Genomic DNA, 26,142 nt, shown 5'->3' with positions numbered 1-26,142 from the left:
GGTCACATATGATAAAATATTGCTATCTGAGGAAATATTATGAAATATTTTAATTTATATGAAAATATTTATATATAATATATTTATACTTAAAGAATAAGGATTATGCTTCATGTATAATATTACATGTTATAGCATACTTCCTGTAATATCTATGGCCACATATACACCTTTAGGAACAATGCAGGTTGTTTAATCTGGATACTATCTCTTTGTCTTTGGATGCAACTGATTGACACAATGTGTTACTTCATGTATAGCTCAAAATTGGACGGAACAAAATGGATACTTGATATTCTGGGTGTAAAGATCCATTTGTACATAAGAATGAAAGTGGACATTCACGGATACCAACTACTGCACACAAATACTGAGCCTCAGGTCCCGAGTGATTGAGGTGCCTGTGTATATGTCCTCTTTACTATATATATTTCTATATGAGTGAAGTCAGGATCTTCTTTCTTGGGAATAAATAAGGTTATATTTTTTGTTTTTACATTAAGACATGTTTGATTACCTCTTCGCAACAACTCTATTGTTCCTGCCATTTTCATGCATGAAGAGAAGGCGTGTCCATGATTCCATGGTTAGTAAAGGGCTTCGGTGACATGAAATCACCTGGTGCGGCTCATCCATCCCTAGTCTCTAAGGACTGAGGGAGCATGCAGACAAGGTGGAAGGGTTGGAGGATCAGTTTCGCCATTCCGCTGCGAATGCGCAAGCCATCTCAGGATCAGGAAGAGAGGGAACCCCACGAGCAACAAAGGAGAATCTGTGCTCTGCCAGGACCCCTGCATGGAGCAGCAGCTCCAGCAATCACGACGAAGGAGCAACAGGCCCGAGGCTCCAGTGCCCTGGCCCGTGGAGGGAGGAGAGCTCTGTGCCTGGGAGCAGGATGCTAGCTTAGCCTGCCGAGTGGGGTGTCCTGTGGGCATCTCTCAGCACTGAGGAGTTTTGCAACACTTAGGTGCCAAGGGCAGTCCGAGGGAGCATCTGGCTGAGAGGTCAAGTTTGCAGAGAGAGCTGTGGCTGCCAGCGTGGCGGAGAAGACCTGTTGCCGTGGGCACAAGGACTGTGTCCTTAATGTTTCTGATCCTGATGGTTGTAACCGATTGACATCCCTAATAACTGTCCCCCTCCCCAAATCATGAGTAAGGTCTGCAAGTTCTGTGTGGCCATTGCAACAATAGAGAAGTAAGGTGTCATGGAGAGATGGTTAGCATCAGAATAGGGGAAAGCAAGTTGGAAGGTGGGGGCGTGTCTGACGTCTACCTTACAGGGATGTCCTTGGGCAGGTGTGGCATTGGATGATTTCATTTTACGTAGTCAGAGGAGGTGGAGGTCGGCCGAGGCCCCCATGCCATTGACTGCGGGGCAGAACCAGGATCTGAATTCTGGTCTCCTAGAGAGTGAAGCCCCGGCTCTGCTATGGTGTGTGTCTGGAGGCACACCGTTCAACCTGAGATTGCTCCTTTCATCAAAAATCTTATCATCTCCTTTGGGGGTAAAAGCATGAAAGTAAATTAAATTAAGCAAATGAAAAGAGCACCCTAGATACTCGAGTGTAAGCAGAGTTTTTCAGGACATTTTTAATGCACTTTTTGTGGTAGAATTATGTGCCTTGGCTGATATTTGGGTCAGCTTATACTTCAGTACATACGGTAAGTAAATTATATAAAAAGAAAAGATTAAGATCAAGTAAGGTTAAGTAAATCATGGCCCACAATTGTGCATAGCAAGGTCCTTTCACATACAGAACGGCTGCCAATCAGCTGGTTTAGACTCTGGATTGGGCTGGGTCATCTCACCCTGGCAGACAATATGGTTTGGATCAGAGAACAGGATCTGGCAACCTGCAGCCCAGGAACTGATCTGGCTGTGCTCACTGCTTTACACACAATAAGAGATTGTATGGCCCATACAGCTAAACATATTTACTGTCTGGCCCCTCACAGAGAAGGCTGCCCACCCCTGCTCCGGAGCATACAATTTGTCAGATGGCAGAGACATAGAACATGTAACCAACAACATGTAGTAGAACAAAGTGTCTGTTACAGTGAGTATTCCCCAAATTTACTTCTTTACAGGAAGGTTTAAATGCCTTTGGTTTTACAAAAAGTGCTTTATTTCCATTGCATGTTACAGTATGCTTAGTGTGTGTGTGTGTTTGTGTTAGGATGCTCACAAAAACATATTAAATTCTGGATTGATTTGATTGATAGATTCATTTCCAGCAGTGGATTTTGTTGAAGAGTTAAAAACAAATAAGGACGGCAAACCAACAAACCAAATTTGGAGTCTTACTCAAAACAATTGGTTTTTGGTGACAGTATCAATTAAGTCTATTATGAAGCACTGATAGTTGAAGTCCAAATTTGTTTATTTTACATATGGGGAAATACTTTAAGTCTAGATTTCCTTCTCTTGGCTTTTCATAAACATCACCTTCAATTAAGAGCTTTTCATTCTTCATCCTGTTGAATGGGCTTTCCATTTCAAGTAATGATTAGTTTCAGTGGAAAAACAGGAAATAAGTCAACTCTGTGATATGGAGGAAGTGGTCCAGGGAGCCTGGAGTTCTAATCTTGGTTATGCAACTCACTGGCTAACCCAGATATTGAATCTATGCTCTAATTTCCTGTAACCTGAGTTTGGAGGTACATAATGCGCGCGTGTGCGTGCGTGCGTGCGTGTGTGTGTGTGTCGGGGTGGGGGAGGGGAGAGAGTACAGCCTCCAAACATTATTTCTACCACCTTCTGTCTGAAACCGTCCTCACTCCTCACATCGTTTGGATTGTTTTGCCACAGAATGAACCCAGTTGATTAAATAATCTCAACATCTGTTGAATGACGACTCTTACAAGAGAACAGCCTCTTTCTGGCAGGCAAGTGAGGTTTCCTGAGAGGAGCCTCGGGGAACCAAGAAAGGCCAGGGCGTGTTAAGAAGGACACTCCCTATTTTCTGAGAGTGTTTCATTCCTTGTAAGCCTGGTTAGGGCAGGGGATGGGGAGAGCCCTTTCAGTCTGATGTACACACGTTCTAAATTCTCTTTCCTGAGAAACATCTGTGCTACTCTGAGTGTCGAATCTAGTCAACCTCCTGAGACCTGCCCTTGAGTGTCTAACGGAACTTCTATCAGACATGGAAGGTCAGTCTGCGACGCATCACTGCCAGGCCCTTCTGAGTCTGGAAATTTCCTTCCAAGAAGGCCACGGACAGCGATGCCCGAGAAGACCGCTCTTCTCAAGTGCTGTCGTCACTGCCCTTTCGGTATCGTGCCAAGCTGGTCTCGAGGCTTTTAAGGCCATTTCTTCAAGCCCTGACGGGCTTTCTACCAGTTGCCTTCTTAAGTCGACTGCCTCTGGGCAGTCCCACATGTGCCAGAGATGAACTGCCTCCATGGGTTTTCAAGAGCTGATTCCCGCCCCCTGCCCCCCACTTCCCCCTCAGTAGATGCCTTTCTTCTGAGGCGTCTCTGGGTGGTTTCAAACCTCCAACCTCTCTGCTAGTAGCCAAGTGTGTTAGTAGTTGGCAGCACCCAGGGACTCACAGGACTTCCAGTTCTTACTCTTTCGTAGGCACAACGGAAAACTGCCTTCGCTTGCCTGGACCCTGTGAAGGACAGTGGTGTCTCAGATCTCGTTCACAAAATTCTTCACCCGTAGCGTTCTTTGAGTTGCTAGCTTAGTGGTTTTCAATTCTTATGCATCGGGTAGACGACGTGCTGCTGTGAGGGGTGGCTACATGTCGGAGTTAGACGTTGTCTTTGAAAAAAATGGAAAGTGCTTCTTAGAAGCACACGAGTTCACGGTTCTGATATCTGCCGGTGATTTCCCTCCTATTATTATTGCTATGAATCTGTTCGTTCCTTTCCTACTAATATGTTTTGTTCAAAAGTCATTCTTGAGTAGCGTTAGCCTGGTATAGATGGCACCCCCTCCCCCACCTGTGAGTTTATTTTGATGGTATGAAAACATGTGTGGTAGGGTTGGGTCCTCTACACTGGCACCTGAGTGTGGACCTTTAAAGAGGAGCAGAAACTTCTGGATTGGGGCACGGAGTGCAGTCTCTTCCCAGAGCCCAGAGTGAGAAAGAGGGGCCTTGGAGATAGCACTGAAGAAGGTGACTTTAGCCAAGTGGTGCAGGGAGGCAGTTCCCAATAGCCGCGTGTTGGGCCTGGACATCAGCACAGAGACAATGGCAACACAGGGGAAAGGGCCAGATACAAAAGCTCAGAGCCACAGAAGCCAGCACCTTGCAAGAAGCCAGGGGGTTTACTGATTGGCGTCTCCAGCAATCTTGCCTCAAAGAACGAATGGATGCTTTACCCAGATGCTGACATCATGAGGGGCAGTTGCCTCCCCCCAGCACCCCTCCCCCCCAGCAATTGACACCTAAATCTATGAGTATTAGAGTTTCTAATAACCTCACACTGGCTTGCTGGCTATCCTTTGATGTCTCTGAAAGGAGGCCAGGCTTAGGCCTTCCTCCTCAAGAAAAGGTCCGAGGAAGAAGCCAATGATCTGAGACTCCTTGAGAGGCAAGGAAACGAGAGCGCTCCCCTTTGGTAAAATGGTCATCATGCAGTTGTTGTTGTCAGGTGCCATCGAGTTGGCTCCGACCCGTAGCGACCCTACACAGAACAGAACGAACCACTGCCTGGTCCTGCCAGCCCCACCATGGCTTCTATGCCGGAGCCCTTTGATGCAGCCACTGCGTCCACCCACCCCGTTGAGGGTCTTTGCCTCTTTTGCTGCCCCTTCACTTTACCAAGCACGATGTCCTTCTCCAGGGACTGGTCTCTCTCGACAACGTGTCCAAAGTATGTAAGAAGAAGTCTTGCCATCCTTGCTTCTAAGGAGCACTCGGGCCTTACTTCTTCCAGCACAGATCAGCTTGTCCTTTTAGCAGTCCTTGGTACGTTCAGTATTCTTCTCCAGCCCCGCAATTCAAAAGCATTGGTTCTTCTTCCACGGCTTTCTTTGTTCAATGTCTAACTCTCACCTGCATGCGATGCAATGAAGAACACCATGGCTTGGGTCTGGCGCACCTTAGTCCTCAAATTAACTTTCTTGCGCTTTAATACCCTGAAGAGGTTTTGTGCGGCAGATTTACCTAAGGCAAAATGTCTTTGGATCTCTTGATTGTGCTTCCATGAGCATTGCTTGTGGATCCAAGCAAGACCAAATCGTTGACAACTTCCACCTCTTCTCCATTTACCATGATGTAACCTTTAACATCGAATGCATATGAATATGTACAATCAAATGCATACGAACGTATATAAATATAGAAAGCCAGTTGGTTCTCCTAAGTCAGCCCCAGATTCAGTGCCTGGGTTCCAGTTGTCCTGACAAGCCCTGCCATTGTTAAGCATGGAAGAGCTGGTGGGAGAGGAGCTCTTGAGAGGAGGCTCCCTCTATGAGAAACAAGGGAGTGGAGCTAAGCTATAGATGTTATAGTCCCTAAATTCACCAGTTAGAAAATCACCCCTCCCCCCAGCTCCCCAAAGGCAGTAAGTGGTGGAAAAAGGCTAAAAAACAATAATAATAATAATAATTCCCCGAGGAAACGAGGGGGAGGCCATGTTGATATCTCTCCTCCACAGCCCTGATTGTAGAAATCAGGTAAACTAAAGTCCAACGGCCATGGAGTCTATTCCGGCTCATAGCCACCCTGCAGGACCAAGGAGAACTGCTCTCTAGAGTTTCTGAGCCTGTCAATCTTTTCAGAAGGAGATGGTGGCATCTTTCTCCTGCGGCGTAGCTGGCGGGTTCGAACTACTGACCTTGACTTTAGCAGCCCAGTGAGCAACGAAGGTGTATAAATGCGGGACTCACCAAAAATCCAAACCAAACTCAGTACTGCCAAGTCAATATGAGTCGACAGGACAGAGTTTAACTGCCTGCCTCATCGTGCTTCTAAGACTGCAATCCTTTACAGAAGCAGACTGACATATCTTTCTCCTTCCGAGTGGCTGGTGAGTTGGAATGGCTGGTCTTTTTGTCAGCAGCCAAGTGCTTAACCACAGCTCTGCCAGGTTCCTTATACCCATCCCCATGGAATCACTTCTGACTCATACTGAGCTTATGTAGGGTTTCTGAGGCTTTCAATGTTTAAGGAAGCAGATTGCCTCAACTTTCTTCCACGGACCGGCTGGTGGGTTTGAACAGCATACCTTAGTTAGCAGTCCAATCCTTGTCTGATGGGGCCACTAGGGCTCCTTTTTGAAGGACTCTGTGGTAGTTGCATTGTCTGTTGTCAATTTGAGACTTAAGAGTGATGACCTCATTTGGAGGTGCTAAGGAGCTAAATTGCTCCCTGGAGGCAGGACACACACACTCATTCCTGAGACAACTCACATGGAGCTACGCTGATGCAGCCAGGGCACTGGGAGCTGGAGGAGCCATGTGGAGACCCCTGCCAGCGCTGAGATGCTTCTACCGCCACTGGATCCACAAGACTTCCCACCCACTGGCCTGTGATCTTCCTGCATTCGGCATTATTGCATGGCTACGTGAGTCTAAAGAGGAATTTATGGACTAGCATTGGACATATGGGATAATATTGGACTTGTAGACTTGATCTGGACTGGGCCGGGATGCTTTCTTAATGTAAAATTACTCTTTATATAAAGCTCTTTCCTATACACATCTGAGTGTCTATGAATTTGTTTCTCTAGTCTACCCAGACTAACTCAAACTAATTGGAAGCCAGTCAATGCTGACTCACAGCGACCCTAAAGGACAGAGTAGAACTGCCCCTGTGAGTTTCTGAGAGTGTAACTTCACAGGCGTAGAAAGACTCATCTTTCTCCCTGCGGAGCGGTTGGTAGTTTCAAACATCTGACGTTGCGAGTTGCAGCCCAATGCGTAACAACTGTGACACCAGGGCTTCTTTTATGAAAGATTAGGTAGTTTGGAAAGTAATCCTGCCTTGTCTCAGTGCTGCTCTTGGTGGTCTTCACAAAAAACAGGCCCTCCATAGAAATGAGAAGAGAAACTTAGTGGAAAAGCAGGTGGAGACCGAGGGAGGGAACACCTACATTCCAGAGGAGGCACTGGCATCTGTTTCTGTTGGTGGGTATGAAGGGCACATGGGAAGTAGCAACCTCACATTGGGAAGGGATGCGGAACAATAATAAGGGAAATAATAATAATAATAAGGGAAACTTCACGGAGAATAAACTCAGTTCTGTGGTCCTGGTTAGACACTTCAAATACGTTTTTACCAAACCCTCAGTGAACCTCAACCTGGCCTAAGCACTGTGATGACCTTAGACGCCGGCCTTACAGGGAACATGGCATCCCCCAAGAGCCACACCAGAGAGACTTGGCGTGGAAGCACAACTAGAACAAAAGCTTGGCCCTACCGCAACGCTACCTGTACCCTTGGACTTGGGACTGAAATATCCTGATGAGGAGAGGAAGCCAAGGAGGGCCACCCCAAGACAGTGGCTATGCCAGTCATTGGACCTTGAGTGGGACTCCTGGCTTTGTGGGTGTTCAATGAAAGGAGACCCAGAATCACCATACATTTATTACCTCAATTCTCCCCTGGCATTAATATGACAGGTTTTAATCTCAGAGGCAAGGGTCTGCCTTGTAAGAAATGATACAGGAAAATTCCCATAGCACCATCCCCATTGTCAGTGTGAACAGAGCTCAATCAGTTAAGAAATCAATCCGTGCAAAGCAGCACCTCATGGATGGCAGCTTTCAGTTGGACATACTTGCATATGTGCCTCTTATCAATAGTATCTCAAATTCTGTGCCATTGGATAAATGATTCATGTTATCAATGCAATTGCCTTAAATCCCAGGGGGATGATTGTCAATGTTTTTCTTTTAAAATTTTGTTTATATTTTTGTTGTTGCTCTTGTTGGCTCTGGTTTTTGTTTATGCCATAATATGACTACCAAAGCAAACCAGAGTCATTCATTACTTGTGACAAGTGGATAGATTCTTGGCTCCCAGGTAATTCCAGCCCCAATCCAAGAATGGTTCGTTCTTATAACATGGCCCTGCTCAATACTCCCCTTCATGAAATGATCACCGAACCGAAGATAAGGGTGCTGCAGCAAAGTGTGGTGAACTAAGCAGATAGTGCCTGGCTAGCGATTGGAATAGTGTGTGAAGTTTACTTAAAGCAGTGGTTCTCAACCTTCCTAATGCTGCAAGCCTTTCATACAGTTCCTCATATTGTGGTGACCCCCAACCATAAAATTATTTTTGTTGCTACTTCATAACAGTAATTTTGCTACTGTTGTGAATTGATTGACCCCTGTGAAAGGGTTTTTAGACCCCCAAAGGGGTCGTGACCCATAGGTTGAGAATGACTGACTTAAAGGCTTGTATTCAAACAAGCAGCCATTGAAGTGAAGTGTCAACTAAGTCCACATGGAAGAAGCACACCAGCCCCTGTGATACAAAGATGACAATAAAAAACTCCAAATATGATGAAGGGAAAAATATCAAAGCTTAAATTGTGAACACCCAATTTATAGAAGCCTATGAAGGACAGTGGGAACCCAAAACCCATTTGCATAGTATCTAGTCAGATTAAGCCTCTGACAAATTCCCTCTAGTCATAGGCAAGGGACTCAAGCAGCTTTACTATCAGACAGAGATTATTATAAAATTTGATTATGGTTGATTGAACCATGGTATAAAATGATACGTGGTCAGTTGACCTCTCTCTTGACCCAACTGAATTTGCCATAGGCTCAGATATTTCTTGATTGTTCCATGACAGAAATTTCTTCTCTTGCTTTTCTTTCTTATGCTTTGAATTTTTTATATCATTATTATTGCTTTCTTCTTTGTTTTTTTATTGCTTCTGTGAGGTTTCCCAGTTTATGAGGCACAGAAGGAGTGGATGCATAGAGACAATAACTGATGCAATGGTTTATCAGGAAGGGGGTGAAGGGGTGAGGATGAGGGGAATTGGGGAGCAATCAATGATGCAGGAGGGGGAGTGAGCATTAGAACTGATGGTGATGATATATATATATACATATATACATATATATAAAACTTAAAAAACCGATTTAATGGTGGAAATATATGTGAATATTATATCAAGAAAACTACTAAAAAAAAGAGAAACCAGAGGGATCTAGGGGAGGAGATGAGTCAGTTAGTGTGCGATGCAGCACGGATGAAGAATACAGCTTTCTTCTAGTTCCTAAATGCTTCCTTCACCCACCCCCCCACTATCATGACCTGAATTCTACCTTGGGAGTCTGGATAGAGCAGAGGTTGTACACTGGTGCAGACAGGAACTGGAGGCACAGGGAATCCAGGGCGGATGATACCTTCAGGACCAGGGATGTGAGTGGCGATACTGGGAGGATAGAGGGAGAGGGGGTTGGAAAGAGGGAACCGATTACAAGAATCTACATGTGGGGGCCTCCCTGGGGGACAGCCAACAGAAAAGGGAGTGAAGGGAGACGTTGGACAGGGCAAGATATGACAAAATAATAATTTATAAATTATCAAGGGTTCATGAGAGAGAGGGGAGCAGGGAGAGAGGGGAAAAAAGAGAACCTGATGCAAAGGACTTAAGTGGAGAGCAAATGCTTTGAAACTGATGAGGGCAATGAATGTATAGATGTGCTTTATACAATTGATGTATGTATGGATTGTGATAAGAGTTGTGTGAGCCCCTAATAAAACGTTTCAAACAAAAAAAGAGAAACCAAACTTGACCTATGGCCATCATGGGCGAAGGAGGACGTGTTTTCACTTAAGGGTCATGGAGTTTATTTTGATGGTGCTGGAACAGTTTGGAGAGGGATATGGATGACGGCTGTGCAGCGCAAGAGTATAATCAATGGCACTGATTTGTATTTGTAGATGTTGTGGAATTGGAGAATGTTTCATTGTGTATATGTTTGCCAAAATTGAAAGAACAGCTTACATGCATAACAATGAGTACAAGGAAGAAGAAAATGGTCTAATATTGATTGTGGTAAAGATTGTGCAGCTCTTCCTGATATGACTGAACTATTGAACTGTGAATCAAGTGCCAATAAAACTGATAAAAATTAGTAATCCTGGTGCTGCAATGGTTAAGTGCTCCACTGCTCACCCAAAGGTTCGTGTTTGGGTCTCACCTAGCAGTTTCACAGGAAGAAAGACCTGGAGCTCTGGCCCTCATGAAGATATCAATTTAGAATCACTGTGTGGTAGTTCCATAATCTGTTGTCAAATTGAGACTATTAAGAGTGAAGGGGTGGCGTTTAGCCTGTCAATCAGGTTGCAGCTTGATGACCTCATTTGGAGGCGTTAAGGAGATAAATAGTTCGTTCGAGGTGAGACACATGCTCACTCCCTGCGAGGCATGCTTGCTGACAAGACACACAGAGTTATGCTAGTGCCCTGGAGCAGAAGGAGCCACATGGAGCCCCCTGCCAGCCCTGCGATGCTTCAACTGCCACTGGATCCCCAAGACTTTCCACTTACTGGCCTGTGATCTTCCTGCATCTGGCATCATTGCATGACTGCGTGAATCTGAAGAGGAATTAATTTATGGATTGGTATCTGACATATGGGTTAATATCAGACTTATGGACTTGATCTGTATTAGGCTGGGATGTTTTCTCAATATTCAATTGTTCTTGTATATAAAGCTCTTTCTCATACACATATGAGTCTCTATGAATGTGTTTCTCTAGTCAACCTGGACTAACATACACTGTTAGGTAGTTCTGCTCTGTTACAGGAAGGAATCGTGAGCTGGAATTCACTGGATTGCACCCAACAACAATAACAGGTAGGCTAAAAATTTTGCAGTGGAAAAATCTTCAACCTGAGTAATTTCTACTGCAATCCGCTCCCTAAGACTGTTGGTCCTGGCAGCGCAGCCCCAAGAGGCATTTCTATGAAGGCTGAGTAGGAGGGGCTCTTTTCCTGAGCCCACTTTGTCTCCCTGGAAACGCAGTTCCACCCCCGCAGCTCCGAACATAAGTGTCCCACGTCCATTGTTCTTGTGAGACGGAATTACAGGCAATTTACCAAATGCCTCCAAATGATGCTCTCTGTAGTCTATCTGGGTTAGGTTTTTTAAGAAGTTCATAGTAAGATTTAAGAGACCAGAGGAAAAGCACAGAAACACCTTAATGGTCTAACAGCATTGCTCTTTTAGTTCACAATAATTGAGGCAAACCAGTTGCTCTTTAAAGGTTAGAATGGAAAACAGCAACAAAACTACTCTTGTTTTTGTGTCTGAAAACTTAATTTTTTTTCACACGAAATTTTGGCTCACACCCTGTGGAAGTTACGTAATCTGGTGTCAACTTGAGACTATTAAGAAGGAGGGGTGGAGTTTAGCCTGTCAATCAGGTTGCAGCTTGATTACCTCATTTGGAGGTGCTATAAATAGCTCACTGGAGGTGGGACGCACAAACTCTCTCTGCAAGACATGCCTGTTGACAAGTCACATGGAGCTACACTGTTGGAGCCAGAGCCCTAGAGCTGGGGGAGCCATGTGGAGACCCATGTCAGCATTGAGATGCTGCTACCACCACTGGATCCACAAGACTTTCGATCCACTGGCTGCGATCTTCCTGCATTCAGTGTAATTACATGTGTTGTGTGAGTCTGAAGAGGAATTTATAGACTGGTTTTGGACATATGGGCTTATATCAGACTTATGGTCTTGATCTGGACTGCACTGGGATGTTTTCTTACTATACGATTACTCTTTGGTATAAAGTCCTCTTACACACATATGAGTGTCACTATATTTGTTTCTGTAGTCTACCTGGACTAACACATACCCTTTCAACTATAGTCCTGTGCCTGCATTGGACTACTTTTCATGGTCATTCATAACGACTCGCCCTTTTCTTCTCTAAGAGTTTGTTCAGATCCTCCAAAGTTATTGACGCAGATCATTGTGTTCCTAAAAGCCTGAGAAAGATATTGCATGTCTATGAAGGTGCCCTTAAGACATGTGCTCTCAAAAAACCGTACATATGTAGCTCCTTAGAAGTGAGGATGGCACGTTGCCAGAAGAGACCAGTCCCCAAAGAAGGACACCATGCTTGGTTAAAAAAAAAAAAAAAAGGCCAGCAAAAAATAAGAAGACCCTCAATAAGACGGATTGACATCTGGCTGTAAGAAAGCGTTCCAGCATAATTGTGAGGATGGCACAGGTTGGGCAGTGTCTCTTCTGCTGTGCTTGGGGCTGCTATGGATGAAAACGGACTCTGTGCCACCTAACGACAGCAGTAGTTCTGGTAAGTTGGCTCTATTTCACTTGAAATAGCTTAGTGTTTGGGGGTCCAAACAGGACAGATGAAGAGTCAGTGGTTATAACTAAGGACCCACCCCCCCAGCTTTGAGTCCCACAGTGTGGACCTCTTTCACACAGAATTCAGTAGTAAACCTAGAGATGTTAATATTAATACTCACTTAAAAGACTACCCAAGGAGCTCTGATGGTGTAGTCCAGTGGTTTTCAACCTGTGGGTTGCAACCCCTTTGGGGGTTGAACAACCTTTCACAGGGGTCACCCAATTCATCACAGTAGCAAAACGACAGTGATGAAGTAACAACGAAAATAATGTTATGGTGGGGGAGGTCACCACCACATGAGGAACTGTCTGAAAGGGCTGTGGCATCAGGAAGGTGGAGAACCACTGGGGTAGTGGGTTCTGTGTCGGGCTGTCAACCATCAGATCTACAGTTCCAAAGCACCAGGTGCTCCGGGCGTGGGGGGTGGGGGTGGATACAAGGCTTTCTGCTCTGTTTAAGAGTTACAGCCTTGGAAACCTAGAGGGTAATTCTACTCTGTCATGTAGGGTCACAATGGGTCAGCATCGACTCAACAGCGGAGTGTGAGAAGAATATGCGTGTGGGTTTCCAAGTCCCTCTTCGAGTTTCATTTCTGGAAAAGCTTTAATTTTTCCTCAGATGCATAGCCTGTTCTCAAATGGGACCAAGGAAATTGTTGTAAAGGGAAATGTTGAATGTAAACAGATGTATTTTATGCATGATGAAATGGAGGCTTCAAAAGCAAACATTTCACAGAGAAGAAATTATGAGCTTGGATTTGAACCCCGAAGTTTCCAAGCCAATTCTTCACATTAGTTGACATTGCCTACTTCCTGAAGTGTTTCATAATTTCTTTTTGAGATTTTGTCTTTGTTTATCTGAATAACATGTCAGGCACCATTCTCAGCTAAGCAAGTTGTAAGAATTATATTGCATAGTCCCCAGATTTTCATCTCAGTAAGTTGTGTGAGAAATAGTCCCACAAATGTTCTAAGTCCGATCTCTCAAAGCTTTAGTTATTAACCTTCAGACACTGGAGGAGAAAGCACAGTTTTGCTTTGATTTTACAGAAGGAGCAGATTTATGCTTACCTGGTTTCTACGATTCTATTTGGACAGGTGCACTATGTAATAATCTAGTTATGGATAACCTTTGACTAAATGATCAGCCCATTTGGCCTACCATCTTATACTTATAAAAAGGAAAGTCTTTACAATTTCATATGTTTGTTTAATATAAGCTATTTCATATTTATAATACAAACTAATATAAGCTATTACCCTGATTTGCCTGCTTAAAAAGTCACAGGAATCATAAGATGCCTAACTGGAGTTGTGGTTCCAGATCAGTGAATTATTTCACTGTACACATCAATCCTTCAGCTTTTCTATGTTTAAAAACAGTTTTATTAGCACTCCACCCCCATGTCATACAATTCAATAATTCAAGTGTATCAAGAAGAGTTGTACAATTATCACCACATTCAATTCTAGAACATTTTCTTCTTCCTTGTACTTATGTAATTATGATTTTTTTTCTATTTGTGGCAAAAATATACACAACAAAACATTCTCCAATTCCACAACTTCTACATATATAACTCATGGCCCGTCTTTGGGGTGGGCAGGAAGGGAGCGGGAGGAACAGACAGGAGTCCCCTTGGGGTCCCTTTAAGGACCCCAAATCATGCAGTATACAGAGAATTGGGGATGTGTAAAGGGCTCTCCCAAGGCAGGACTCATTCACTCCTTCAGTTCAATGGCGCATATTTCATTCCCCTCCTTGTAGAGAGCACGGCATACGCCTCAGCGGGATGGTCTGGGCTCAGGTTAAGGACCGCTGCTGTTTATGCCGAGCCTCGTGTTATTTCAGCTAGTCCCGGCTGTGTTTGTACACGCATGCTTCAAAATATTCCTCCTTGGATACCGAGTGCCTGCAGTTCCCCTGTCAGAGCCTCTGCCACTCCCCAGCGCTCTTGTGACAGTGCGACATCCCATCAGAGCTAGAGCGAGGGTTCATCCACACACCCCTCACTCCGCTCTTTTAGCAGAAGTGCGGAAAGTGGAGCCTGGGCTTCAGCCTTTGCACCACTTCTCTGATTGATCCCTCTATGCCTCACTTCCCTCTCCGGGCGCCCCCCAGGATGGGCGGCTGTCTGTTTTCCTAGAAAGGGCTACTAGAAACACCCTTTCCACTGGCACAGCAGGTCACTCCGTTCCTTGTCGTTCAGTCTCCTGCTAGCTCGGGGCTCATCAACATGAAATGTGTGTCCTGTTCTTTGGTCATCTGCATTCCTAATTAGTGACGCCATCCACAAAGTCCAAACCTGCTGCCCGGAGTCACGTTGAACTTAGAGCAACCCTGGAGGACAGGGAGAACTGATTGATTCCCAGGGCTTCCCAGGTTTTCAATCTTTATGGAAGCAGACTGCCTCCTCTTTCTCCCACAGAGAAAGCTGCCAAGCGCCTAATACACAGAGTTCCCAGGCTCCTTTAGGGCATACATGGGCAACATAAAGCTGAAACTTAAAGATCTAGGTAATTAGCAGCGCAGTTAAAAGCCAAGGCACAAAGCAAGCCTGTTTCTGTAGGAGACAGAGCTGTTAGATAATGATTATTAAAATCTTAGCACGACGCGTAGATTGCTCTTTATGCTTTTTTATTAGGTAATAGAAAAGGTAAAAACTATGCTTAATGAAAGCAAAATCAAAGTACAAAATATAGTTTCTGACATATGTTTAAAAAAACTTTCATGGTTCTGGATTAACAATTTACATTTTAATTCATTGGTTACAAAAAATGTTCCAAACTAAATACAATCCACTTCATTTTTTGAGTTCTGTTAAAAAGATTTTTTTCCAACATTTCACTTGAAAGAAGGGTTAGTGCATGGAGGGAGTCCTCGTGTCAATCTTGGAACTGGAGCTCAAACTTGAGAAACATATGGGAGATTTTGTGAGAAATGTTTAATTGTATTTTAAAAAGAGCTCTGTGAGGTCATGATATGGCTATCATTTCGTGGATAGATAACAGATTGAAAACTGACTTCTTCTCTCCCCAACAACCTACCCACAGCTCTGGTGCTTGAGGTTAGCAGTGATTTTATTGATGTGCTAAATTATCTTAAAAATGTTTATCTAAACATTTTAGGTGCACTATATGAAAGCTTTCATTCACTCAAGCTCATAACTAATTTTTGAACATTGACTGGCTCTGCTACCCAGTGATTCTGTAATGCAATGCCACAGTGGGTGGTTTCAAAGGGCAGAAGTTTGTTTTCTCCCAGTTTTGGCAGCTCAAAGCCTATTCTTTCCTTTTCCAGAGTCCCAAGCATTCCTCCGTTCTTTGGAATGTAGAAGACACCCCCATAGCTTCTGTTCCCTGCTGTGTGTAGTGTCTCTGAGTCTATGCTGATTTTTTTTCTTTTTCAAAACTCTGAAGTGATTATGTTTAGGATTCATCCTACACGGAATGATCTCATTAACACAAAAATTTATTTCCAAACCAGATCATATACACAGATAGAACCAAAGTCCCTACCATCGAGTCGATGCCAACTCATAGCGGCCCTACAGGATAGGGTAGAACTGGCCCTGCGAGCTTCAGAGACTGTGCCTGCTGACAGGACTGGAAGACCCCATCTTTCTCCTGTGGAGCAGCTGATGGTTTTGAACTTTGAACCTTGTGGATTGCAGCCAGATGAGTAACCACTGTGCCACCAGGGCTCCTTAAAGGGCCAACAATTCAGCGCATGTATTTCTGGGGAACACAGTTCACTCCATGACATCTGCCAATTGTTGTCAGCGAAGCAAAGCAGCTTAAGGTGTTGCCTCAGAGTGCGGGGTCTTTATTATTTGGTTGAAAAGGTAAGGCTCTCCTGGCATTTATGGTGAGCTCATTGCGTATTTGTTAAATTAACCAAACAAATATCTCCCTATCCTCTGAGTACACACTGTTTGTGGTGCATACTTTAGATGAGAAGGCAAAATAACATCCGGTCGGTTTTGAGCAGGGCCTGGAAAGCTGGGGAGGACCTGAATAGCAACGGAAGAGCCGAGCAGCCCTGATAAGAAAATGGGAATGCTTACAGGAAGGAAAAGCAAAGAAACCGGTCACTAAAGAGTTATGATGTGTTGGGCCCTGTGAGTACAGATTCTCAGAGTCCAATGAAGTTGATATCATTTTTCAGAAAAGGGCATTAGAACACACATTCAGATACTTGAATTCGTGCTCTTCCCATTATCAGACATCTTCCCTTAAAAGTGAAAGGCATAAGATGAGAGAGCATTCCCCAAATCTTTCATGTAGATCGAAAATGAGCAGTGTTCTCCCTTGATGAATGGTGAGATAGAAGCAGGAGGAATTCACAATTGCTATTCCATTGAAACAGCCCTTTCCGGGAATGATCAGCTCATCCTGATTGCAAAGCAGTGGTCCTTCCTCCTTTATAAATCTTTTCCATATCGAATAAATGTCATGGAGTTTGGCCCATGGTTAACTTGACTGATGAGGTTCTTATTTCTTCATGGCAATCATTTCCAAATTTATAAATTAACAATCTGGTCAGTGTGGACTTGTCTCTAAGCAACTAGGAAAATGTGGGTTTTTGGCTTGTGGTAAAAAACCCCTAACTTCTTATGAGTTAGAAAATTCTCTTTCTTGAAAAGAGAGAGAAGACACATTTTTTTTTTTTGCATCAGTGTTCAAATTGCCTCTAGCATTATTGGAAGTGCAGAATGACTGTAGGTAGTTCTTTAAGATCCTCAATTTTTATTTAACTCACATCCCTCCAAAATGCCACTGCCACCAAGCTAATCCTGAGTCCTAGGGACCCTACACAGGGTTTCTGAGGCTGTAAATATGTATTGGAACAGAAAGCCTCATCTTTATCCCAAGGATCAGCTAGTGGGTTTGAACTGATCACCTGACAGAGACACCAAGGCTCCCTATAGCTCTTCATATATGAAGAAAACAAACTCCTCATTATAGTTGTAAAAATTCCCCTAGAACACGTACATATATAAATATATTTATATGTGATGATGGGGAAATAGATCTATTTGCATTTATTTATAGGATTAGTATTAAGGTAGCAGATGGACATTGGGTCTCCATTCAAGTACTCCCTCAATGCAAGAACACTTTGTTCTATTAAACTGGAATTCCATGATGCTCACTTTCCCAACATGATCGCTGAAGACAAAGCTGGTGCATAAACAAATGTGGTGAAGAAAGCTGATAGTGCCCAGCTATCAAAAGATATAGCATCTGGGGTCTTAAAGGCTTGAAGGTAAACAAGAGGCCATCTAACTCAGAAGAAACAAAGCCCACATGGAAGAGGCACACCAGCCTGTGTGATCACGAGGTGTCGAAGGGATCAGGTATCAGGCATCAAAGTACAAAAAATCATATATTGTGAATGAGAGGTGGTACAGATTGGGGACCCAAAGCCCATCTGTAGGCAACTGGACATCCCCTTACAGAAGGGTCACAGGGAGGAGATGAGCCAGTTAGTGTAGTAATGATGAAACATACAATGTACCTCTAGTTCTTAAATGCTCCCAATCCGCACTATCATGATCCCAATTCAACCTTATCCTTACAAATCCAGCTAGACCAGAGAATGTACACTGGTACAGATAGGAACTGGAAACACAGGGAATCCAGGACAGATGATCCCTTCAGGATCAATGGTGAGAGTGGCAATACTGGGAGGGCTGAGGGAAGGTTGGGTAGAAAGGGTGAACTGATTACAAGGATCTACTTGTAACCTTCCTGGGGGATGGCCAACAGAAAAATAGATGAAGGGAGACATTGGACAGTGTAATATATGACAGATAATAATAATTTATAAATTATCAAGGGGTTGTGAGTGAGGGGGGAGTAAGGAGGGAGGGGGGAAAAGAGGAGCTGATACCAAGGGCTCAAGTAGAAAGCAAATGTTTTGAGAATGATGATGGCAACAAATGTGCTTGACACATGGATGGATGTATGGATTGTGATACGAGTTGTGTGAGCCCCCGATAAAGTGATTTAAAAAATTCCCTTAGCTTTTATTTTTATTTGAATACATTTTCTACAGAAATTTAAAAATTTTATTGTTATATTTATCAGTCTTTTTTCATGCTCTCTTCTGGCTGTGTCATATTTATAAATGCCTTCTTCACTTGACGCTCACTTTTCCTTGTAATCTTTTCATTTCACTTCTTGCTATGTAAACTGATAATCCATTAAGAATTTATTTTGAAGTCATCAGTGAGAAAGGAATCTAGCTTTTTATTCCAGATTACTATAACAAATTATAAAAGATAATTTAATGAATAACCTTTCACTTCCGACTCATTTGCTATCCAAATTCTCCTGTTCATTCTCAGCTTTTGCTTAGTGATTAATCTAACCTGTCATTGAGAACACAGAAGACTGAATTTCTATGGATTTATATTCCATTCTCATATCTGTATTGTGTATGCATTTATATTTCTGAGTCTGTTTTTCTGTTTCTTTCCACTTCATTTCATTATGGCCCTACAATATGGCCTTTGTCTCTTCCATAATAGCTTGTGATTTCTTGCTGTTTAATTTATCATCCATTTTAAAAACAAATGTTATATACCAAAAGTACTGCCACTGGGTCAGTGTGGACTGTTGTTGTGTTGTTGCTGCTGTGCGCCATTGTGCAGGCTCCGACTCACAGTCACCCTGTGCACAACAGAAGGAAATACCCCCGGTCCTGCCCCATCCTCACAATGGTTCTTACGTTTGAGCCCAGGCCTGCAGCCCCGGTGTCAACCATCTATTGGAGGCCTTCTTCTTGTTTGCTGCCCTTGTCCTTTGCCAAGCAGCATGCCCTTTTCCAGGGACCGGCCTCTCTTGGAAACACGTCCAGCGCACGGAGATGATCTCTTGCCGCCCTCACTTCCAAGGAGCATCACGTCTGTACTTCTCCCAAGGTCTAGTTCTGCCCTTTTCTGGCCGTGCTCCGTAGTTTCAAGTTTCTTTACCAGCTCCCTAACACAAATGCATTGATTCTTCTTTGGTTTTCCTTAGTCAGTGCCCAACTTGCACATGCACATGATGATTTTTAAAAATATCTCGTCTTAGATCAGACATGCAGGGGCAGTGAATTATTAAATGTAACTCTTCTAGCCAAAGTCTTTAATGCCCACCAATTGACCTTCTCCGCATCCCTTATGGGTGTGGTAGGCAGGTGGGGGAAGAATCTGATAGGATTCACCTGTGGGTAGTTGTGAACAGGCTTCCCGGGAATGTCATCCTACTTTGTATTAAATGAGCCCAAACCACAAGGAGCCCTGGTGTGGTAGTGGTCAATGCTATCTGGAAGGCCAGCAGCTTGAAACCACTAGCTGCTTCTCAGGAGCAACACAGAGCTTTCTTCTCTTGAAAAGAGTTATCGTCTTGGAACAGGAGCAATCCTACCCTGCCCTATAAAGTCACTATGAGTTGGCATCCACTTGATGGCAGTGATTGAGTGAAGCATCAGCAGCAAAAGACAGGAGTGCAACATATCCTCTGGACCCTAGTTCCTAAGCAGTGAACCTCCTGGTTCCAGAAGACAGCTTTAACATCAAAGGAACAGCAGCAGAACCAGGAGCCAGTGCATGGAACAGAGTGGTGGACTTCCCAACCCAAGGAGCAAGTAAAGCCAATTGCTTTTTTACAAGAGACTGACTTGCAGAGTAGGATGCCACTGGGTAGTCAATTGGGGAAGCTGGGCTTCCTAACACATAGAAGTGGAGCTGAGTGCCTTCAGGGTGGAGCTTACTGGAAGGAGGTGTTTCTGGGCATTTAACTCAGGCAGCTGGGTTTGCTGACACATCGAGCTTGACCTTGGGCTGAATGCTTTCTGCTTGAGGCTTTCAGCAGAGCGGTACGTCCCTTTGGACATTATTAGTTGACCTGAAAGAAATTTGTAACATGTCTTGATGAACAACTCAAATCTGAGCCATTCTCACTGGCATTACAATTCATTAACTTCCTTAATAAGCTCTTTAATCGTGAATATTGAGAGTTCTGTGTAGCCATTGCAACGAATATTAGAACCCAGAGAAATCAAACAGAGAATATTAGTTAAGACATCACAAGGTACCCTTGAGTCCTCAAAATGACATCCTTGCTCTTTAGTACTTTGAAGAGGTCTTGTGATGTAGATTTACCCAACGCAACGCCTCATTTGATTTCTTGACCGCTACTTCCTTGAGCATTGTGGATACAAGCAAGATGAAATCCTTGACAACGTCAATCTTTTTTCCATTTCCCATGATGTCAACTATTGGCCCCCTTGTGAGGGTTTTGATTTTCTTTACATTGAGTTGTGATCATACGGAAGGCTGCAATCCTTGATTTCCACCGTGTTTCAAGTGCTTCTCACTTTCACGAAGCAAAGTTGTATCACCTGCATATTGCAGTTTGTTAATAAGTCTTCCTCCAATCCTGATGCTGAGTTCTTCTTCCTATGGTTCAGCTTCTCTGATTATTTTCTCTGCATACAGACTGAATACATATAATGAAGGATACAACCCTGATGCACACCGTTCCTGATTTAAATCTTGAAGTATTCTTTTGCTATTTTGTTTTTTAGAAATCATTTTATTAGGGGCTGATACAACTCTTATCACAGTCCATATATCAATTGTGTAAAGCACATTTATACATTCATTGCCCTCATCATTCTCAAAACATTTGCACTCCACTTAAGCCGCTGGCATCAGGTCATCATTTTTCCCCTCCTTCATGAACCCTTGAAAATTTATAAATTATTATTTTGTCATATCTTGCCCTGTCCAATGTCTCCCTTCCTTTTGCTGTCCATCCCCAAGGGAGGAGGTCACACGCAGATCCTTGTAATCGGTTCCCCCTTTCCAACCCACCCTCCCTCTACCCTCTCAGTATCACCACTCACACCACTGGTCCTGAAGGGATCATCCTCCCTGGATTCCCTGTGTTTCCAGCTCCCATATGCACCAGTGTACATCTTCTGGTCCAGCCAGACTTGCAAGGCAGATTCGGGATCATGATAGTGGCGGGGGGGGGGGGGGGGGGGGAGGAAGGGTTGCATTTAGAAAGTAGAGGAAAGTTGTATTTTCATCGTTGCTACATTGCACCCTGACTGGCTCGTCTCCCCGAGATCCTTCTGTAAAGGGGTGTCCACTGGCCTTCAAATGGGCTTTGGGTCTCCACTCCACACTTCCCCACTCATTCACTATGGTAAGATTTTTTGTTCTGATGATGCTTGATACCTGATCCCTTCGACACCTCGTCATCACACTGACTGATGTGCTTCTTTCATGTGGGCTTTGCTGCTTCTGAGCTAGATGGTCGCTTGTTTACCTTCAAGCCTTTAAGACCCCAGATGCTATATCTTTTGATAGCTTGGCACCATCAGCTTTCTTCGCCACATTTGCTTATGTACCCATTTGTCTTCAGCGATCATATCATGGAGGTGAGCACACAATGATATGATTTTTTGTTCTTTGATATCTGATAACTGATCTCTTCAGCAACTCATGATCACACAGGGTGGTGTGTTCTTCCATGTGGGCTTTTTTGCTTCTGAGCTAGATGGCCGCTTGTTTATCTTCAAGCCTTTAAGACTCCAGACACTATCTCTTTTGATAGCTGGGCACCATCAGCTTATTCACCTGCTTTGTCTTCAGTGGTTGTGTCAGGAAGGTGAGCATCATAGAATGCCAATTTAATAGAAGAAAGTATTCTTGCATTGAGGGAGTACTTGAGTTGAGGCCCAATGTCCTTCTGCTACCTTAATACTAAACCTATAAATATAGGCACATAGATCTATTTCCCCATCCTCATATATAAATATATTTACATATGTGCATGTCTTTATCTAGACCTCTATACATGCCTTTGCCTTCCCGTTCTTTCCTCTATTTCCCTTGACTTTCCTCCTGTCCCACTATCATGCTCAGTCCTCACCAGGGTTTCAGCAATTCCTCTTTGTTACATTACCCTTGATCATGCCCTACCAGGCCTCTCATACCCTCCTCACCACCGATTTGGGTCACTTGTTCTCTTATCCCTGGGTTTGTTAACACCAGTACCTTTCCCATCACCTCCCCCTCTCCCATGTCCCCCAAGAACTGTTGGTCCCGTTGTTTTCTCCTCCAGATTGTTCATCCACCTATCTTATTTAGACAGACCTGCGGAGATAATAACATGCACAAAAACAAGACAGCAAAACCAAGCAACAATATACAACAAAATGATAACAACAAACCAATGACAAAAAACCAAACCAAACATGACAAGAAAGAAAAGCTTGTATCTAGTTCAAGGATTGTTTGTTGGCCTTTAGGAGTGTTTTCCAGTCCAGTCTGTTGGGGTGCCACGCCCTTGACCCCAAAGTCACCATCAGCATTCACTGGGGACCTCATCGCTCCATTCCCTTGCTGTTCTGTTACACTCCCTTAGTGTTTTGCCTCGGTGTGGCGGGATCAGATCGGTGTGGTGGGATCAGATCCCACACTGTGTCTCTGGTGTTGTCCCACAGGGCCATGGATCAGTGAGGGGCGTCATGTCTCCTAGTGGGGCTGGCCATGTGGTCCTCTCTGTTGACTGGCTGCTCTAATTGGGAACATCGTCCTTAAGGCCTGGTGGGTCAGGATGTGCTCCACTCTCTCCTCCTCCCCCTTCATCTGCTCTCTTGTGCTCTGATCAGATATGTCCCTCTCCCAGAGCTGCAGATTCAATGCCATCCTTGGAAATGAATTCTTCTCAGGGGAGGGGCACGTGTCCACTTAGTAGTTGGGATTCAGGCTGTCCCCCCCCCCCCCAGATCTCTCCTGGAAGTGTTTGTTCTGGAAGAGTTTGTGTAGGATTGGTGTTAGTTCTTCCCTAAATGCTTGGTAGAATTCTCCAGTGAAGCCATCTTGTCCAGGGGATTTTTTTGTTGGTAATCCCTTGATAACCTTGTCTATTTTTTCTATTGCTATGGGTCTGTTGAGATTCTTGATATCCATTGATGATAGTGTATGGAGGGATTGTTTTTCCAAGAATTTGTCCATGTCTTCCAAATTTTTGAATTCATTGGAGTACTAACCCTCATAGTATTGTGTAATTATCCTTTTTATTTCATTAGGGTCTGTTGTAATGTCCCCTCTTTCATCCCTTAATCTTGCTATTGAAATTTGTTCCCTCCTTTCTTTGGTTAGGTTTGCCAGCGGTCTGTCGATTCTGTTTATCCTTTCAAAGAACCAGCTTTTAGGAGCATTAATTTTTCCCATGGTTTTCTTATTTTCCCTCTTCTGAATCTCAGCCCTGATTTTTATAATTTCTTTTCTTTTGGTATTAGTAGGATTGTCCTGCTGACTCTGCTCTTGTTGTTGTAAATTTTGTGCCAGCATATCAATCATGAGTCTTTCTTTCTTTCTCAGGTGTGCATGTATTGCTATGAAACTTCCTCTGATAACTGCCTTTGCTGTGTCCCATACGTTTTTTTACGTTGTGTTCTCATTCTCATTGGTTTCTAGAAATTTCCTAATTTCATCTCTGATCTACGCCAGTACGCACTCCTTTTGCTGTAGAGAGTTATTCATCCTCTAATTGTTTGCTCTTGTTTTCTTTGTCTTCCTTTTGTTGGTATCCAACCTTATGGCACAGCGGTCAGAGACAGAGGTCTGCATGATTTCAATGTGCTTAAATTCATGTAGATTTGCCTTATGCCCCAGCATGTAGTCTATCTTCGAATATGTGCCGAGTGGGCTTGAAAAGAACGTGAATTTTTTGGTATTTGGATGAAAAGCTCTGTAAATATCTATCAGGTCAAATTGTCTAATTGTGGTGTTTAGATCTCTAGCCTCCTTGTTGACTTTCTTTCCTTGTGATCTATCTTTCTCAGAGAGCGGTGTGTTGAAGTCACCCACTATAATTGTTGAAGCTGTGGTTTCTTTTTTCATCTTTTGGAGTGTTTAGATGACATATTCAACGGGTCTCTCATTCGGGGAATATATGTTTACAATGATTAGTGGTTCTTTGTCTACCATTCCCTTGGGCATTATATAGTGTCCCTCCTTATCTCTTTTTATGGTTTGCACTTTGAGGTAAATTTTACCTGAGATTAGGATTGCAACTCCTGCTTTATTTGAATTGTTGTTTGCTTGATATGCCTTTCTCCAGCCTTTGATTATCAGCCTATTTTTGTCTGTAGCCTTGAGATGTATCTCCTGTAGGCAGCAGATTGATGGATTATGTTTCCTAAGCCAGACTGCTACTCTCAGTCTTTTAATGTCTGAGTTCAGGCCATTGATATTCAGGGTTATTATCTCCATCTGCGGACTCTAATGTCATCTTATACCTTTTGTGTTGGGAGTTTTCCTGCTTTCTTTTCTCATTAGTGTGTTGTGCATTTGTGTGTGTGTGTGTATCATTCTTGACTTCTTTCCGGCCTTAAGCCAATTCTATCTTGGGGTCTGTTTTCTCTTTGTTCCCTTTTAGTTGAGGTTGTTCTGTGTGGTGGTCTCTTATTTATGCTTGGTGAGTGTTGTTCTTTTACTCATACTGGGTCAGCAAGCATCTTTTGTAGGGCTAGGTTTCTTCTAAAATATTCTTTGAGGTTTTTCCTTGTCTGGGAAGACCCTTACTTCTCCATCTATCTTGATCGATAATTTGGCTAGGTAGAGTATTCTTGGGTTTGCGTTGTTTTCCTTCAAATTTTGGAATATGTTGCTCCACTCTCTCCTCTTCTTCAAAGTTTCTGCTGATAAGTCTGAGCATATTCTTATTTGGGAATCTTTATATGTGATTGCTTGTTTTCCCCAGCTGCTCTCATGATTTTCTCCTTTTCCTCAAAGTTGGATAGTTTAACTATTATGTGTCTTAGTGACTTCTTCTTGGGATTAGTCTCGCCTGTGTTCTTTCAGTCTCCTGAATGGTTGCATAGATTTCATTCATTAAGCTGGGGAAGTTTTCCTTAAAAAAATTTCTCCCTGTTGTTGCAGATGATTTCTTTGTTGTGTCTTCCTCTGGTAAGCCATTAATTCTAATGTTGTTCTGCTTCATAGCATAAGACATAGCTCTTAGGTTTTCTTCAGTTTCTCTTATGAGATTTTTGTTCGCGTTTGTTAAAGAATGTTTGGCTGTCCTCCAAGTCACTGATGTGGTTCTTTGCTTCCTCCAGTCGAATCTCGGGGTCCGTGTTTCTGCTAATGGTTTTTCTTATCTCCTCCCTAAGCTCCTGTATTTGCCTTTGGCCTTTATCTCCTCTATCATTTCATCCTTTTTCTGTATTGTTTCCTTCATGTCCTATATGATTCCAAGCAGCATGCTTAAAATTTCTTTCGGTGGCAGCTCAAAGTCTGTTTCTTCTATGCATGTTGTTATGTTCAGGACATCTTCCATTGCTTTTTGTTTTTCCTTTTTCTTTTTTTGGTCGTTGAGGCTGATGGCTGTCTGAATTGCATTGTTTTAGAGGAGCCAGGTGCCATTTTCCAGGGAGTTGAAGAGCACTGGCGCTCTCTGGGAGACTTGTAGGAGTGCTTCTTTGAACTGCCTACAGCTAATGTGACTATGGAATTAACCTACCACTTTATCCTCCTGTGGCTTCCCTCTCAGGGATTGCCCCAGAAGGCTGGTGGGTTGCCTGCTTTGGTGTTATGGGGGTTGGGCAGAGGTTCCTGCAGCAGCTTGCAATATTGACGAGTGTTGGCCGAGCTGCCTTAGGGCCCCAGACACACAGGCAGGAATCCCCCGATAAGAAGATGGGCAGATTATCCCCTGGTGGAGGTCAGTAGGGCTTTCCCTAGCCTCTGGCTGTCTACACAGGGTGGATCTCTCCTAGCTGGGTTTGGTGCAGGTGTAAATGCCCTAGGCTAAGGGGAGTGGTCTG

Source organism: Tenrec ecaudatus, chromosome 8, assembly GCF_050624435.1.
Source record: "Tenrec ecaudatus isolate mTenEca1 chromosome 8, mTenEca1.hap1, whole genome shotgun sequence".
Classification (NCBI taxonomy): Eukaryota; Metazoa; Chordata; class Mammalia; order Afrosoricida; family Tenrecidae; genus Tenrec; species Tenrec ecaudatus.
The sequence above is the reverse complement of the archived record's forward strand: the minus strand, read 5'-3'. Positions refer to the sequence as shown.